Genomic DNA, 18,859 nt, shown 5'->3' on the forward strand with positions numbered 1-18,859 from the left:
TGCTATTCTGGGAGCAAGCTTGAATTTTTAAAGATATCATTGGAGTGGAAAGTGTACCTTGTAATAAATTGTTTGTCATATTGGAAATTCAATCTGATTACTGCCCATCTTATTTTTGCTTGAAAAATCTTACATTGCATTAGGATAACAAAGGGAAAGTGCCTTTATTGCAGTCAGGGGGAAAAAAAGCACACTTAGCTGGTAATGCTGGTAATGCTGAGCTCCACCATTAAGGTGCCGAGTGTCTGCAGTCCTCACTGACTTCAGTGGGTACTGAGGGCTCTCACCACCTTCTGAGATGTGCTTATCATCTTGTAGAATCATACTTTAAAATATATCCTGTCTGCAGATGTATGGTAGCTCTTTCTCTCTTAAAGAAACTGCTTTGAGCACATTCAAAACTATATTGTGAGAAATTTCTGATGTCTTTATGCATGAAATGGGACACACTACTGCATTTATTTTAAAACAGCAGACTGTGTACCAAAGCTCACCAGACAGTGTGTGTCTGTGGAGTCAACCATACTTTATACATTTATTTCTCACGTTGCCTTTTACTTCTAGTATTAAAATTCACAGTGGCATAGTTTACAAAAACTAAGGTAAGGTCGATGCTTCATTGATATTGATAAATGCATTTTGAAATGTCACTGGTATGGACACATGGAAACACTAGACACTTGGCAAAAGGTTCCTGTCTTCAGAGATGTGAAGCATATACAATCTGAACTAGCATCTGATTTGGCTGTTTTCCCGCCATTTGCTGACACTAAGTCCTTATCTATAAAACTGACTTACACATTACAGATAACTAGTATGTGTTCTGCTAGTGATAAAAGCTATCTCAAATTAAAATTGCTGAAGTAAACAAGAGAGGCATATTGCAGTTTCTCCATCCTCTCCTTTTTCTGCTTTAGAAGGAATGCCTATTAATCTGGTGTCCAATCCACTTGCTTAAGATCTAAGTTAATACCTATATTATCCTTGTTTTAAAATATTTGCCTTTTGTTTCTTATTTGCATCTTATCCATTCAATACTGTATATAATTTTAGTTGCTTGCATTAACAAATATATATGATTTGGGTGTTTTTTTTGTGGTACAATAGTGGCTCTTAAAAAGTTGTCAGTTTTGTTTAAGATAAATAGATAAGGTTGCTTTAGTCTCTTCATTATCCTCTTTAACTTCCTCACACTTATTCCAGCAAATACCTTGATTACTGTAAATACCATGGTTAAATAACTGCAAATAATTAATTATCTAAGACATTTGACAAGTATTTGAGGTCTGCTCTTTGAATACATGTAAAGCTTTTTCATCACTTAACTTTACAATATAACTATATTAATAAAATGAACTGAAAATGTGTGAGCTAAACATACAGAAATCAGTCTGCTGCTTTGCAGTTTTATAATACATGTTACAGCAATGGTTCAGATCATCCTGAAATGCAAAGAAACACTAGTACAAAATAAAATAATCAAAATATAATCTGTTCTTTCATTTCTTGAATTGAGGTAAACGTCAGATTTACAAAGAAATAAATATATTCCTGGTCAGTTAGTTCTTGTAACTATGGGCTTATCTAGATGGAGAGTTAGCGTGTGAAGAGCTGGGTAGTTAAATATACAGTGCACCAGCATGCCGCAAACTACGTCTCCATGTGCACCCTGCTACTGTGCACTGCCTAGGCAAATCCTCACATTACTAATTTGTAGTGTGGAAGCATAATGGAATAAAATCTCATTCTGTGGGCAAGTTAGTGACAGAAAGGTAAAGGAAATATCATTTGATTCATAAAAATCTACAGAATCATAATTTCAATTGTTTGACCCTCTGGGATTCCAGTAATTTCTGGCTGGGATGTTGACATCATACCAGTGCCTCATTACAACCCTTTTGTTATAATAAACAAAGCTGATAATCAGTACCACTGAACTGCTGCTGCTGCTTTTTTTCTTTGTCCCCCCAGTGATGACAAACCAACTTGAAGCACTCCTTCCATTTACCTGTAACATTAAAAAAATAATAAAGTACCATATTCTAAGGATTAGCTGATAACACACTGTCAGTTGAGGGCACAGTTTAACTTTGCGAGGGCTGCATGTTTGACATGCTTGTGTTAAAAATCAACTTTTTAAAAATTGTACTTCAAAACATTTTCTCAAAGATATATTTACATAATTGTTCTAGGTTTGTCTTGTTTAGCACTATTGTGTTTGTGAGAGGAAAGAGCTTTTGAATGAAGTCCGATTTGACTCATTTCAATTGGTATTATATTATCAAAATTTCTATCAACTACAGGAGTTGGGAGCCGGGCATGGGAGGGAGCAAGTTCTCCCCATCATGCTGCAAAGGGTAACACCATTGAAATTATGATTCTGTAGATTTTTACAAATCAAATGACACCTCCCTTACCTTTCTCTCGTTAACTTGCCCATGGAATTATACCTACTCCCAGACTTTTAGTTCCCAATCCCGCAAGCTAATCCTTGAATGCAAACCCTTGTTTCTGTGTGCTGCCCTATTTACTAATGGTCCATCTGCAGGGATCAGCTTGCAGTGCCACATTCTTATAACCAAACTATGCACAGACACAACTTCCTATGTTAAAAGCAAGGTTAAAAAGATGGACCCAGTCCGAAAGTCCCTGCTTGGGCAAACTTCCCATTGATTTCTGGTATTCTTCTTAGGGTATTTTATTACAATAATTTCTGTGGAATTCAAACCTTTTTATAAGGGCTACTCTACACTAGCAGTGCTACATCACTGTAGCCACGGCAGTGCATCTGGTGAATATGCTCTATGCTGATCTCCCGTCAGCATAATTACGTCACCTCTGCGAGACGTAGTAGTTTTGTCGGTGGGAGAGCATCTCCCGATGACATAGTGCTGTCCACACCAGCGCTTAGGTTGTGTCACTTGTGGGGGTGGCTTTTTCACACCTTTGAGCAACGTAAGTTATATTGCCATAATGAGTAGTGTAGACCTGCCCTAAGTGACCTCAGAACTGGACCAAATCAGTGCTGTTGATAATCATTGAGTCAAGCCAAGTTCATTGATTTCCCCAAAAGATAATTATACTCCTACAGTTAGTGTAGGTGATAAAATTAAAAAACAAGATACAAACTAGGGGGACTAGATTTTACTCTTAGCTTTTGTATGGCTAATTCTTTAACTTGTCATTTGAAAGCAATTATTGTGTTTCGGCATTTGTTTGTTCCACATGTTGTTACAAACAGCTCTATCACTTGTATATGAATTGCAGGAAATCTAATTGTTCCACTAGAGTCTGACACAACTGATTGATTTCTAAAAACCTGTGTGGGAGGTAACCCAAGGACTATTTTCTTTGTTGTGATTCAGTGAAGAGTACAAATTCAAGTACCACTTCCCTTTGGTCTGCCTGAGAAAGTTTTTTAAAAATGTTTGTCTCATTTAGTAACAGTTACAGTTGCTTTTAAAATATACACTCATCCCTTTACTCAGGCCAAGCAAGCACGCAATAAAACAATCTTTTTGCTGATAGCTTATTTGAACTTTTTACATTAGATAGTTAATTGCTCTATACTGAGGTTAAAAAGGCAATGGTCTGAATACCATGACTGAGGATGTCAAAGGAGCCTAGGTGAGTTTGGCACCAAGCTTTCACTGAGATTTAATGAGTTGGGCACCTAGCCCACCCAGACTCCTTTGAAACTCCCAGCCAAAGTGAGTTAGTTGCCCAACTCCCATTGGAATTTGGTGGGAGTTAGGGGTCTAACTCATTTAGACTGTTATGAAAAACCCAGCTATATCTGGAAGGGGGAACTAAAAACCTTTCTTTGTGTTTTATTATAAATATGAATACTTTTCATTTAGAGTAGGTAAAATCTTTTGCCTGAGGATCACCACTCTCTTTGCAGACATCAGTTCAGACTCACTTAGGATAAGTGGTGTTATTCCTTTTGTACAGTAGAGGACACTGAGGCACAGATTGTTCTGTAACCAAAGTCCAACAGGACACCTGTGGCAGTCAAGGAAAGTACCTAAAACACTTGACTTTCAGCCCTGAGTCTTAACAACAAAACTCATCCTTAGCAGATACCATGTTTCATTTTAAAAGGCATGTGGAATTGATTTTGAATAATGTTACAATTTCGACAGCTTTGAAAATATTCCTGGGCAATTTCTGTATCTGAAATTGAGTTATTATTTATTACTAATATCACATTAAATATTTTATCTAGCACTATGTGTGTGCAGGGTGCTTTACTTAGTGCCCATCCTGGAAACCGTGATGCACGTATTTAAATTTATGCACATAAGCAGCCCTGTTAACTTCAGGGTTTGCACAATCAGGATCATAATGTCTAGGACATGGTCACTGCCCAAAGAGCTTACTGAATGACACCTAGCTCCTGCAGCAACTTACATTCATGCTTTGCTTTTAATACATGAGTAGTCTGCTTGATTTTAGAAGGATTATTTGCATGCATCAAGTTAAGCCTGTGTATACACTTTTGCAGGATTGAGCCTTGATTAATCATGAGAAGAGAAAATGCTAAGGTGATAACATGGGAGAGGGAAGGAAATAGATAATGTACAGAACAAGACTTCAGGGGCGTTTTGGTGGTAAAGTGTGTGTCAGATTAGTGGGGTTTTTAAAATATAATTACATTTTTATGTATGACTTCAGCATACCATACTAAATGGGAAAGCGGCAAATCCCTGGATTCCTAATGTAGATTTTTTGGTGCCAAACCACAGAATCAAGTTGTGCAGCATTCATGCATTAGGTATAAAATGATATGTAGAAGATTAAATGTTTCTTACTCTGGCCACTGTGAACTTTCCTTGTGTCAACTGGTTGTATTGATTTTTTGGGGGTGGGAGGGTTGGGTGTGATTATTTTCTAACCATGAACAGAGGTATACAAGGCACTTCAAAGTCAGAAATCACCTGCAATTTGCTGTTTAAAAAATTAACCTGCACATAAATAGATATTTTGCATTCAACATTAGAGTGTGCAAATTTCATTTTCCTTTAAAAAATGAAGCCTTACTGCATTATATGTTTATATTGGAAAGTAAATACTCTGTAAGGCTTCATTTTTTTAATAATAAAAAAAATGCAGCCTGTTTAATGTTGTATGCAAAATATTTCTGTGTGTGTGTGTGTATGAGAGAGAGAGAGAGAGATTATTTATGCTTTGTGTACCTACTCAAGGTTTATATTGCCTATGCAGTATTGGATGAACTATGAAAACAGATACCCAGGTATACTGGGAGATTTCTTGTGCAAGCTAATATGCCTCTGGCAAAGAGATTAACCAGTACTACTACCTGTCATCTAAAACTCATATACTGAGGAATTATCAGGTTTGTCATTTTCTTGCCGTAGTGCAGTTAGATGATTCCTGCTTACTATAAATGCATTAGATATGTAGATGATTTTATTCTAAGGTAACAGTCTCCTGAATACCTTGACCGGTACTCCCTGTCTCCATTAAACATTGCCAATAATAGTAAACAAAGGATACTGCCCTGCACTCCAGTTCCAATAAAAATTCCAAACCAAAATTTTCCTATTTAAAATTATCATTTTGCGGTATTAATTACTTCTGATTTTTTTGAAGCTGAAATACTTTGGTAAATTAGATCTTTGTTAAGCACAACCTGGAGTTTTGGGGGGAATTATCCACAAGGCCTTGCTTAGTTTTATTTAGTCCATAGTCACACAAAACTCCCATTTCAACAGGAGTTTTTCCTGAATTAGGACTGAATAAAAACTGAGCAAAGACTTTTGGATTTGTCCCTAATAGAAACGGATAAATTTTAAATTTGCAATTTTAAAAGTAGTAATTAAATTGCAAAGAGAAACCAAAGGGCTAGGAGAATTTGTCCTATTCCCTTGAACAATGTGTATGGCATTTGCTAAATTTCTTAAAAACACACTCATTCAAGTAGTGCAGCTTCATCAACATTGCATTTAAATGAAAAATTACACAGTTCTATTAAGTAGGAATTTTGTTGTGATAGCTTTTGTGTCTATGAGCTAGTGAAGATCTCTCATATCTTTTATGTTATAAAGAATGTTTAATGCAAGTGAATAGAGTAATCAGTAACTGTTCCTTTAGTGTGTATACAACATTTTCTCATCTAATTCGGTACAGACATATAAGAATCCAAAACAGAGGCATCCATGATGTCTGCTGCTGTCTGCCTAAACCTCTAAGTATTGTTTATAATTTTAATACTGTCTTTATTTACTTAGGAATCTAACTTGAACCCGTTCCAAATCTTTATGGGCAGGTTTCTTATACTTTTTGGAAGTCCTTTACCACTGGTTGAAATCCACCCAGACTCCTCCATTAGATATTATAGTGATGTCTGTTGTTTCTGAAACAAATGAGAACATAAGAACATTGCTGATGTTTTTTAAAAGTTGGTAAATTCCAGGTTCTGTCTTCAAATGGTTCATTTGTGAAGCTAGAGTTTGCAGTGCTCATTATTTACCTAAGTTGTGGGGTGCAAAGCAGACAGCAAAACCCTTTGTATTCAGCAGATTGATATACATAAGAACATAAGAATACGTTCAGTACTCTTTGAAATGGTGTGACCCTTTTCAGACTAATTATCTGTCCTATGGGCCATGATTGGTATGCCTTAATTAGGTTTGTTTCACTTTCAGTCATTGATTCACGAGGGAGCGTTACCATTGTTTGAGCTGGGAAAGACATTCAGGGAATAGATAAACTGAAAATCGTTTCTCATCACTGGAGCAACGGACAGCTCAGAACCAAGTCAGAGTGGACAGAAAGGAAAAGAAGCATATCAGGCTTTGGCAATCTTTCTTTTCCACTTCAGCAGTTAGAGAGACAGTGATAAAAAGTAAAAATGCAGCAGTTACACTAATATGCCCCGTTGGCAATAAGGCAAACATTTCAATTTACAAGCCCAATTTCGAGGTGGCAAGCATTTTCAAAACACAGCTGTTTATACAAAGCTACCTTTCAGCTACGTCCATTGAAAGAGGCATTTCTCAATTCCTGCCATTCCAAACATTTTCAGCTGTTTAACCGGACAACAATTCTGAATGTGTCACTAAACCAGAAACAAGGGAATGGAAGATTTTGTACCTTGCTTTTTTATAATTATAGCACTACACAAAGTTTAATTTTTCTAATAAAAAGTGGAAAAGTTATGAATGTCTGAGTTGTGATAGATGGAATTTTGCACATGTTCAGTTGCTGAGAATATGTGCTTCCTTATTTTTCCTTTTGAACACACAATACACATTTTCTTTAGGTATATTTCTTGTTATTAATATTATAAGAAAAATTAAGACTAGAGAAGTATTGTTAACAGGAATCAGCCTTTTTATTTTCAACTAAAATCCCTATTTATTTGATGCATTTGAAGAATTATATGTGGTGCAAGAATGTGATTTTAACATACAAAGTAGAACAGGGATTTTTGTGATGTGCTAAGGTAAGTGATGCAGTTTCAGGGTAAACCAGTAAAAGACATTTTATTCAAACAGATATTTTATCATAGGCCTCGATTTCAACCTAACTACATTATATTGCTTTCTTTCCTTCTCCAAGGTTGGACATGGGAATAGTTTGTGTAGAATCCTGCTTCTTTGTATGGCCATGATCTTAACAGTTGAGGAGAAAGGGACTGTTACATGTTCTCACTGGAAAAACCTGGGTCAAGATTTTCAGAAGTGACCATTAATTCTGGATATCTCAATTTTGAGATGTTCAGCTTGAAATTCCTTAGAGGTGCCTGCTTTTCAGAGGCTGGGTGCTCAACACTTTCTGCAAATTAGACTTCTTTCAGGTGTGCTTAGTTGGACACCCCAAAATTGAGGCACCCAAAATCATTAGTCATGTTTGACAGTTTTAGCTGTTGTTATTGTTTATTGTTGGCTCCACGTCAGCTTCTGACTGGAAGATAGCTAATGTAATGCCAATGACTGGAAGATAGCTAATGTAATGCCAATATTTAAAAAGGGCTCTCGAGGCGATCCCAGCAATTACAGACCGGTAAGTCTAACATCAGTACTGGGAAAGTTAGTTGAAACAATAGTAAAGAATAAAATTGTCAGACACATAGAAGAACATAAATTGTTGGACAAAAGTCAACATGGTTTCTGTAAAGGGAAATCATGTCTTACTGATCTATTAGAGTTCTTCAAAGGGGTCGTCAAACATGTGGACAAGGGGGAACCAGAGGACATAGTGTACTTAGATTTCCAGAAAGCCTTTGACAAGGTCCCTCACCAAAGGCTCTTACGTAAATTAAGTTGTCATGGGATAAGAGGGAAGATCCTTTCATGGACTGAGAACTGGCTAAAAGAAAGGGAACAAAGGGTAGGAATAAAAGGTAAATTTTCAGAAGGGAGGGGGATAATTAGTGGTGTCCCCAGGGGTCAGTCCTAGGACCAATCCTATTCAACTTTTTCATAAATGATCTGGAGAAAGGGATAAACAGTGAGGTGGCAAAATTTGCAGATGATACTAAGCTGCTCAAGATAGTTAAGACCAAAGCAGACTGTGAAGAACTTCAAAAAGATCTCACAAAACTAAGTGATTGAACAATAAAATGGCAAGTTAAATGTAATGTGGATAAGTGTAAAGTAATGCACATTAGAAAAAATAACGCCAGCCATACATACAATATGAGGGGCGCTAATTTAGCTACAACTAATCAGGAAAGAGATCTTGGAGTTATCGTGGATAGTTCTCTAAAGTCGTCCATGCAGTGTGCAGCAGCAGTCAAAAAAGCAAACATCATTAGGAATCATTAAAAAGGGGATAAGATGGAGAATATCTTATTGCCCTTATATAAATCCATGGTACGCTCACATCTTGAATACTGCATACAACTGTGGTCTCCTCATTTCAAAAAAGATATACTGGCATTAGAAAAGGTTCAGAGAAGGGCAACTAAAATGATTAGGGCTTTGGAATGGGTCCCATATGAGGTGAGATTAAAGATGCTAGGACTTTTCACCTTGGAAAAGAGGAGACTAAGGGGGGATATGATAGACGTATATAAAATCATGAGTGGTGTGAAGAAAGTGAATAAGGAAAAGTTATTTACTTGTTCCCATAATATAAGAACTAGGGACCAGCAAATGAAATTAATGTGCAGCAGGTTTAAAACAAATAAAAGGAAGTTTTTCTTCATGCAGCGCACAGTCAACCTGTGGAACTCCTTGCCTGAAGAGGTTGTGAAGGCTAGGACTATAACAAGGTTTAAAAGAGAGCTAGATAAATTCATGGAGGTTAAGTCCATTAATGGCTATTAGCCAGAATGGATAAGGAATGGTGTCCCTAGCCTCTGTTTATCAGAGGCTGGAGATGGATGACAGAAAAGAGATCACTTGATCATTACCTGTTAGGTTCACTCCCTCTGGGGCACCTGGCGTTGGCCTCTGTCAGTAGACAAGATACTGGACTGGATGGACTTTCGGTCTTACCCAGTATGGCCATTCTTATGTTCTTACACTGGAAGCAGTTACAGTTGGTGAACTGTTACTTCAGCATGTATGTTTATCTTTCTTCATCCTCTTTCTTTCTCTTTCTTTCCCTGGCCTAGATTTTGCCTAAGGGAAAGCCAAAGGCTTAAAATGTTTTATATGCAAATAAGACAGGATAAACTCTCTGATTTGAAAACAATCAGAGGAATTCTTGCATCATAAAAATACTTTATACTTTGGGCATCTCATACACTTTAGATTTTCTTTAATCTAAAAATAAAGATAGTTTCTGGAAAACGGATGTATAGGAATTTACAGTTTAAAGAGGCCTACAGTTTCTTTTCTGTTAGTTGGATCCAATTGACGAATGCGTTGACCTTCCCTGTATGCTGGACTAAATCAACTGATATCTGTGGACAGGCATAGAACTAGAATAAGGCAGTAGTATATCAGGAAGCTATATCAGAAATTATCCCCATTCACTTAGGATTTCTTGTAGTGTTTTGAGAAGTATTTTAGTAAATAAAATGTATAGCAGTGGAAAATAAAGTAACTCAAGTAGTAGAAATAACATGCTGTTGGTAGCCTCTATTAGAAATTCAGCAGAGTGACATGCAGTGTACATAAACTTTTACATATCACAGAGAATTGATTGCATGTGTTCTGTTGGAAGAACATTCCAAAAGACTTGGATAAGCAGTTGATAAAAGACCTTTCTTAAGTAGCTGAGAAGCTTTGATATGGAACATCCTCTACCTCACTTATTTTGAAGTAGGTTGCCAGTGGCTGGTAAAAGCTGGACCAGGTAAGTGGCAATTAGCCATGTGGGCACTTGCCTGCAGGAAGCAGGTAGGATAAGGTGTTCTGCTAGCCATAGTATTTGATTTTACCATAGCAAACTACTACAGTAGTAAACTACTATGTGAGTTCATTGCCAGGAGGATCCTGGATTAGTTTTTCCAACATTTCAGATTTCCCCTGTGTAGATGTTTGTCTTATATTCTTTTCGGATTTAATTGGATATTTTCTATCCATTGGGCATTTCTGACCATTTGTCTGAGTGGTGAGCAAAATAAGAGAGGGAAGGGGAAGAATTCCTTAAAGGATATTTTCTAGAGGGAAATATTTATTTCAACTCTACAAAACCACCTCCTGTAGTGAATTTTGATCAGCTACATTTCTTTAACGATCCCAGGGTAAAGTATACAAAACAATCTGGCAGGTGAGGTATTTAAATGAATGGAGATAAAATGTAAAATGATAGGAACATGTTAAAAAGCATAAGCTTTAATTAAATTAGAAATAAATTGTGGACAAGACATCCAATTTTGTCATTTATGCTCATTCTCTGCAGTTTACTTACCGTCTGTAGTGATTAAACTCTGTTTAGTGAATTGCATCATTTTGGACTAATTATAAAGGAAACTTTAAAATGAATTTGAAATGTGATTAGCTTATGTGATTCCTGATTTAAATATCATATGGTGAATGCATGATACTGTTATGTATAAGTTTTGTCAGTAATGCATTACCTATATTGATTCCTAAAGGATTTTAGTTTCTTACAATAAAAATGTTGATATTTTTTCAGATATACATTTACCTAAGCATGAAAATGAGGCATGTACAGTATTGTATAAAAACATATTTTCTCAGAAGTTCAAAGAAAAATAGTCAGAATGTTCAAGAAATACTTTGGAAGGAGACTTTTTCCAGCTACTTATAACTTTGGTTTTCTTCTCTTAGTATGTTATGTTGTGTTATGTTAACAGTGCTGTGCTGTATGAACGTTTTACCATCCAACTGGCTTCTCTAAGTAGTCAGTAAAGGCTACAAAACAATTATGCCAGATATAGTACCACTGTGGATTGTGTGGATCTGTTACTGGACCAATTTCTGTTGGTGAAAGAAATGAGCTTTCGAGCTTACACAGAGCTCTTTTTCAGGTCCGGGACCAACATGGGTACAACTACACTGCAAACGATTGTGGACTGAGACAATTATAGTTTATTTTAACTTAGCTGCATCCATAGAGGTTCAACCTTCCTTTGCCAGTTATGATGTCGGTATTGGAAAGCATTTATTGGCAGTTACCAAGGCAAGTCATAGTCAGGGAAACAGTCAAGTTCTGGGTGTGGGTGATTGTACTCAGTTGCCAGATGCTTCAAGCAGATGGCCAGCACTAAAGATAAGAGAGCCACTTCGGGCATGATTATATAAAGGCACCAAATCCATACAGGAGAAATGAAGTGCTTCTGGCTGTTAAAATAGTCTAGTCAGTTTCAAACAGTGGCTGACAAAAAGTATATTTGGTGTTTTTCTCTTTATGGCTCCTAAACCGTGAATGATAAACATGCACCTAACATCTAGAATTGAATGCCCTCAGGTAGCTCCATTATAGATGAAGGGAAAAACGAGTCATTTAATTTGGTTATTTGATTTGTATTTATCACATCACTTTTCCCCCTAAATATATTCACTTCTGAATTTTGATTTATCGCTCAGCCAAACACAGATCCTTAGGCACTAATAAAGTGCCTATGCCACCATAGCAAAATCTGACTTTATTTTGGATATTACTTCACTTGTATATTTTTTCAATGACTAGGGTTTAGGTTTAAAAGATAGCTAAATATGTATTTATTATTTGACTGTTTGTCTCATGTTCATTTAATTTATTTTATATTGTCAATGTTTTTAATGTCTGGAATGGCTTCCAGACCCTAGATGTTTAGTTATTTTCCCTTTCAATAATGGATGTACTGCCAGTTTGAGACAGTATTAGAGAGAGGCATATGAGTGCTAAATATCTTTTTCTTTAAAGAGACAAATCATCTCCAGTGCATACTGTGTTGCTTTAAATTGGAAAACCCTTAAAGTCCTAAAAATGCATTGTAACTATAATTTGTATCAACAGAATCCACATCCCTTAATGTTTTGTCTCAATGTTCTACACAGTTTAAGGAATGTAAATTGAAGAATTTATATCATTTGGCCTAATGGTAAGTGGAAATGTCCACCAGATAGCACTATTAAATTCATTTTGATGTATTCAAAAAATAGTGGATGAAAGATAATGTTTTATATAACATGTATTTTTCCCCTTTAATTTAGGTCCAATTTCTTTTACTTTATAATTTGGGGGTGATTAATTTTATCCTGAGCCACAGGATAATGGGCTGTTAAACATAAATAGATATTTTTAACTTCACTTTAGTCACTGTGAAGAAGTGGATTGATGAAAAGACAGTTAAGGGATGCTGAAATTGACAAGTGATAATTTGCAAAGCAGAAATTACTCATTAGAATATTCTTTGCAAAGAATGGGAAATGTAAGTTCTGGTCTCTGCAGTGTTTTATATTAGTTGGAATGATTTATGCATCCTCATAAATTACCAGCTGGTAGAGATACTGTCATTTCTAATTCCAGAAAGAATGTTGATTTGTATTTATTTTTAATTATAGTTTTTGCTCAACTGAGCACTTCATTAATAATATTACATGTTAAGTTGATTTTTGTACATGATTAGCAAAACAAATGATGTTTCCAAATCTGAAGTTATTGTCATTTCATGCCTATATGAATATATTCAAACTCTTTGTCAGCTCTAATCCACAATGTAGGATTATTATGGTTCCTTTGGTATTGTCCCAGGAGCAGATACATTAGAATGCAATCCTTCTTCTTTAAAAAAGAAAGAGCAAAAGGGGAAGGATAAATATACTATATTGCACATATAACTGAATCCAATATCACTTTTCTAGATTTGGTATTGAGGGTGAGTTAATCATACACTTCCAGAACCATTGACTGAATCTCCTCAAAGTCTTCTTGCTTTCCTTTTAAACTAAAAGTAATTTGAGTCCAAGTTTGCTAACTCACTTAACCCACTGTACCTCTCTGTGATGTTCAGACATACAGCCAATTTCCTTTTTTTAAGTATAATCCTTTTAGTACTTGCTCTTAAAAGGATTTTTTTTTCTGTGCTTTGTTTAAATTGACAGGACCACTCAAATCCCTTAATATTAGATGATTTGGCTCACTAGCAATGTCACTGGCCAGGATCAGTTTAATTTAATTTGTTCTCTGAAAGGCCGAGGACATATCCATATAATAAATTTGTATTTGATTCTCAGCTGTTCTAGCATTTATCATTTTTACTCAGCCTTTGTGCATTTTGTACACAATATCTGAGCTTGATCTGTGGTATAAATTTTAACGTTGGGCCTAATGTGCATGTTCTTACATAGTTTTGTTCAGTATTTTACTGTAAATAAGTTACCTGTGACCCATTGTGTTATCAGTTTGTCTGTTCAAGATTTAGGGATAGATTCTCCAAATTAGTGCACTTACACATTCGTGTCATCTGAACATATAATGCAAATACCTAGGTACACGAATAAGCTTTTTGTGCATGCACATAGCCATCTCGGTATTGCATGCCCATGCATATATTAGGCATGCACAAACGTATGTGTGTAGTTGCATGTACCTAACTTTGAAAATATGGCCCTGACTACAAATCAATAGTAAGGAAGTTTAGTAAGGACGCTGAGTCTGATGTTGTTATATAAAAAGACCTCATATGTTTAGTAGTGGGAGTGGGATGTTAAAGTGAACAATCTTGTTGATTGTTGTGGGTGACATTAGAGAGATTAGCCATTCAGATTATTCTTTATTTGTGCTTGTGCAGGTAAAGCCAGGTAGTGGATCTAGATAGAATGTTGGGACACCAGTAATGACTATTTATTCATATCAAAGGACCATGTTACAGAAATGTCAAGGAGCATAGATTATTTCAAAGCATTGTGCCAAGCCTCATTTCTCCATTTTTATTTTCTGTTTCCACATAATTGGTCAAATTCTCTTGCCCATCAGCGGAACAACTTGTCTGAGTAAACTGAGCTAGGTTTGACTTTAGGTATGAGTGATCTTGTTCAGCTATTTATGATTGATCTTATTCAGCTATTTTCTTTGACCTTCTTGTTTCAAGTTACTATGTCTTTCAGAGGTTGAGCTACTGTAAATTCACTGTGAAGATATTATCCAACAAAATTAGCTCTTTTTTCAGTTTGCAAACTATTTGTAACCATGTTATTGTTTTTACTCATATTTGCATTTGTCCAAATGGTTTATGCAAACATACTTCAGCCAATACATTGTGCACAAGCTGTCTGCTTCAACTCTGTGATTGATTGATTTACAATTCATTTTTCATGATATGTACTATTTGTAGGGCTGCAGATTTGTCTCAGGATTTTTTATCAAAAATCACGGACCAGTTATGGTAAATTTAGTAAAAGTCATGGAATTTAGAGCAAAAATGGTATGTAAAGTCATGGGGTACCATTTAAAGTGAGGGGGCCATGTGGTGCATGTCAAGTCCTGCCCACTGGGGGGGTCGGAGACTATGAGGGACTGGGATTTGCAGAGTGGAGCCTGCTCCACAGTTACTCCGCAGCAGCAACTCCTGTCACACAGGTTCAGTCAGGTACTGCACTCTAGCCCATTCCTCTTGCCACAGTGTGCAGGTGGGACCTGTCCCTGGGCAATGCCTCACTGTATCTCCATATCCTCCTGGCCCTGGCACCACTGGATTGCCTGCCCTGAGCTGGGCTCTGGTGGCAAAAGTGATTAGGCCATGTCCCATGTGGGCCTACTGGTTGTGCAGCCTATGAAAACCTGGGCATAAAGAAAAATCCCACACAAACAGAAAAATCCCAATATCCATGACATTTTTGCTACCATGACAATCCTGCAGCCCTAAACTTGGTCCCCAAAACCATATTGTATTGTTTCTGTTACCTAAGTGATTGACTAACACTTCATTAACAAGAGGAAAATGAATAGGGAATATTGATGTTTTGCATGTTGACTACCTGGATATGGATAGTTTTAAGAACAGCCATTCCACAAATATTCCTGAGAATGAAAACCATTAATATTTGTGAAAAGTGACAATAAAAGGTCACAGACAGAGCTGAACTCAGCAAATATTTGAAATTTCAACTCTGACCTCCCCTCAGCTTACAGGGAATAGCAATATGTTCTTTTGTAAAGCACTTTGCCATCTGTGGGTGACAAGTGCTATATGAGAATTAGGTTTCATTATTGTTTGTACAAAATATAATGTGTCCTAATATATTACTTGTAAGGGTAGGTGAATAGAGTGCTCATCTTTTGAAAAACTCAAAAACTGTTCCTCTATCTGTGTCCAAATGATAATACTATGGAAATATCTACCCTAAAAAAGCGCTCTCAAATAATTCATTACAGAAATGCTATTCCAGTTCTCTCTTAAAAATATCTATATTTAATAGATCTTGGCATGTTGTTCTTGCTCTTCCTTGAATTCACAGGCAATATTCTCCAGAACGTATAAAGCGGTTGTAAGGAAGAACTTGGCTGGCAAATATAGTGTTATTTTATTAGGTGCCCCAAATATATGCTGTACCATCCTCAAGGGAGAGGTATACATAGCGGAAATATATACTATATTGAAGGTAGCAGTAAAGAGATTGTCATCAAATTTGTATTGCTGATTAAATTGCTCACTTTTGCAGCATAAAAAATAATTGCTGCTTTGAAGGCCATAAGGAAGCTTCTGCACAGGTGTTCAGAGATGTAATGTATATCCAAAATGGAAGAAACATTTTAGTTACACATAATAGGCTAGACAAATCACTTCTTTGGGAGAGAGTCCAGGGAGCAGGAAATTTCCACAAGCTTCCCTTCACAGAGATGTCCCCTAATTTCCTTAGGGTGTTGGTGTTTACCTCTATTATTCCCTAACGAACAAGCCATGGTTTGGATCCCAAATACCACATACTCCCAAGATCTTTTAAAGGCATAAGGCCCTCCACGTAGAGGTCCTCTGTCTTGTGCACCAGCTTTTGCTCTCACTCAGCCTGGCTCTAATGAGCAATATTGCCATGGACTTTCCACCCTTTACATAAGGGAAGAGTGTCTGTATCACAGCGAGGAGCCAAGCCAATGAAGGACCATACTTTCTAGTGCACTACCTGTGAAATTTGGGGAATGAGAATGCTCAGCTCTCTTAGGCCTTCCTCTTCCTACACATCAGTCCTGGGAAGCAGGAAAATAGTGTATCAGAGGTAGCTGATCCCTCACCTCCTCCCACCCATGCTTTTATCCAGGAAAGGGAGATCCATTTGGAGAGATGATTCCTCTGCACATGGAGCCTAAGTGGGTGCAGTCCCCTGCAATAATGGGGAATAGCGCCGAAAATAGTAGGGCTATGTGATTAATGAATCTTTAAGAATAGCATTACTTGATGGAAAGCTAGGTATTAAATACAGTAGCTAGCCCAGCAATGCAGTAGTTCTCGAAGCTTAATGTGGCTAACTACAGTTGAAGCAAGGAAACTGGTACATTTCGTTTTTCTGTATGATCTTTCTACTAGAGTTTACAGGTGTTGAAATGGATATGCAGCCTAAGTTCCCTTCTAATATAGTCATTCCTACTTCAGGCAACAGCCCTTGTCAGACAGTTCAATAACATTGTTACCGGGGTGGAAGATACATGCTGTCTGCCTTTTTCCCTGCAGATGACTTTCAATATCCTCTGTTTACAGATGAAAATGTCTCTTAAAAAGGATTGATGTTTTTAAAGTAGAGTGCAAAGAGATGGAGGATGAAAGTCCTCTTGGGTTAAATGACCAACAGCTGTATTAAACATGTCTGTTGTTAATCTCTTACCATTATATTTCAGACTTTCCCTATCCTGGTATACTATACCTCCTAGAAAAAACATGTTTTGAAAGTATGTCCATAGTTAGAATGGATAATGTGGAACATAACTTAATGTGCAGAGCTGCTTAAGCTTCCTAATGTGTATGTTTTCATGCTATGACAGATCAGATGAATTTTTCCCTGTGTTATGGGAAGCAGTGACAATTAACCTCTTTGATCCTCCTTCACTGCTTCTTCTGCATTGGCCTTGCTCATCAAGACTCCATTGCAATCAGTGAAATGGCAGAATGTTGCTGATGCACTACATTTAGAAGCACAGCCCGTTTGTTTGACATGGTATTCCTGGACCATTCAACAGCAGTCAACTGGGTGAAATTCTACAGCTGAGTGACTGGGAACATGGAAAGTATGTTAACTCATTTCTTATAAGTGATAGGATCTTCTGCTTTTCAAACTCCCATCCTTCATGAGAGACAACATGAGAGAGAAAGAGCAAAAGAAATATCAAGTAGAGCTCGAAAGTTATTTTAGCTGTCAGTAGAACAAGAAATGACCTACTTGTCCATTTCAGACATTATAAATCTGAAGAGAGCTCAGGGATAAAAACACCATGTGGGTAAGGGCTATAACAATCAGGGCCTTCAGCATTCCAGGATACAGCTTTGCAGGGTTATGGACTTGATCAATTAAATCACTGCTAATAAATGTGATGTTAACAATATGAAAAATACTCTGAATATCATCAATAAAGTTTAATCTAAAATTGAATATTATCAAAGAAACATCCCAGATATTAAGCAGTTGTAGTTAAGGATTATGAACTATCTGCATTTGTAGTGTTTTTATCCAGGTGAGCTGCTCTCCTAACAGGGCTTTCAGAGTATTAGCTGTGCTTCTGTTGGTGCAGAATTGTGATGGAGGCCAGCTTTTTCCTTCTTCCCTTTTTCCCATCTTCCTGAAGTGTAATAGCTAACCAGCAGCAGGTCTTTTATGAGGAAATTGGGAAGTTAACAGCAGCTCTTTCTCACCCTTCCATAGGGTTACAGATGGCAGCTTGCCCTAGTGGTAGTGCTGGAAGTTGTCTGGCGGTGGGAGGGAATCTGTCAGTTCCTGGTAGTCACCCAGTGTGTGAATGACTGTGGCGCTGATATAATGCTGGCAGGACTGTGGAAATATTTGGGAACTTTCCAGTCTCACCTACATCAACTTGACCTGAAATTAGACTGTCTGCCCACAGTGCTACTTCTCTTAATCCTACCCATGATCCAATCTACTGTGGGGTGAAAAAGATTTCTTGGAGGCAGAAGGGTCTTTCTGATCCCTCAGAACTACTTGTTCATATTAGCAGCAAAGAGTCCTATGACACCTTAAAGACTAACAGATGTATTGGAGCATAAGCTTTCATGGGTGAATATCCACTTCGTCAGATGCATGTAATGGAAATTTCCAGAGGCAGGTATAAATGTGCAGGCAAGTATCAGTCTGGAGATAACGAGGTTAGTTCAATCAGGGAAGATGGGGCCCTCTTCTAGAAGTTGAGGTGTGAACACCAAGGGAGGAGAAACCTTAGTCTATAAGGTTGCTTTTTACAAATCCAGACTAACATGTCTACCCCTCTGATACTTTTTCATATTAGTAACTTTAGTTACTGCTGAGGGGAAAAGAGCCTGAGGTGT

General features: G+C 37.0%; 2 protein-coding genes across 5 annotated transcripts in view; one reads left to right on the plus strand and one right to left on the minus strand.

Annotated features, from left to right (window-relative positions):
• IMMP2L (inner mitochondrial membrane peptidase subunit 2) overlaps window positions 1-18,859 on the plus strand; it is an 855,648-nt gene that overhangs the window by 446,583 nt on the left and 390,206 nt on the right. The window lies entirely within an intron of this gene.
• LRRN3 (leucine rich repeat neuronal 3) overlaps window positions 1-18,859 on the minus strand; it is a 51,632-nt gene that overhangs the window by 6,632 nt on the left and 26,141 nt on the right. The gene's annotated exons all lie outside the window — the stretch shown is intronic.

This window comes from Chelonoidis abingdonii, chromosome 1, assembly GCF_003597395.2.
Source record: "Chelonoidis abingdonii isolate Lonesome George chromosome 1, CheloAbing_2.0, whole genome shotgun sequence".
Taxonomy (NCBI): Eukaryota; Metazoa; Chordata; order Testudines; family Testudinidae; genus Chelonoidis; species Chelonoidis abingdonii.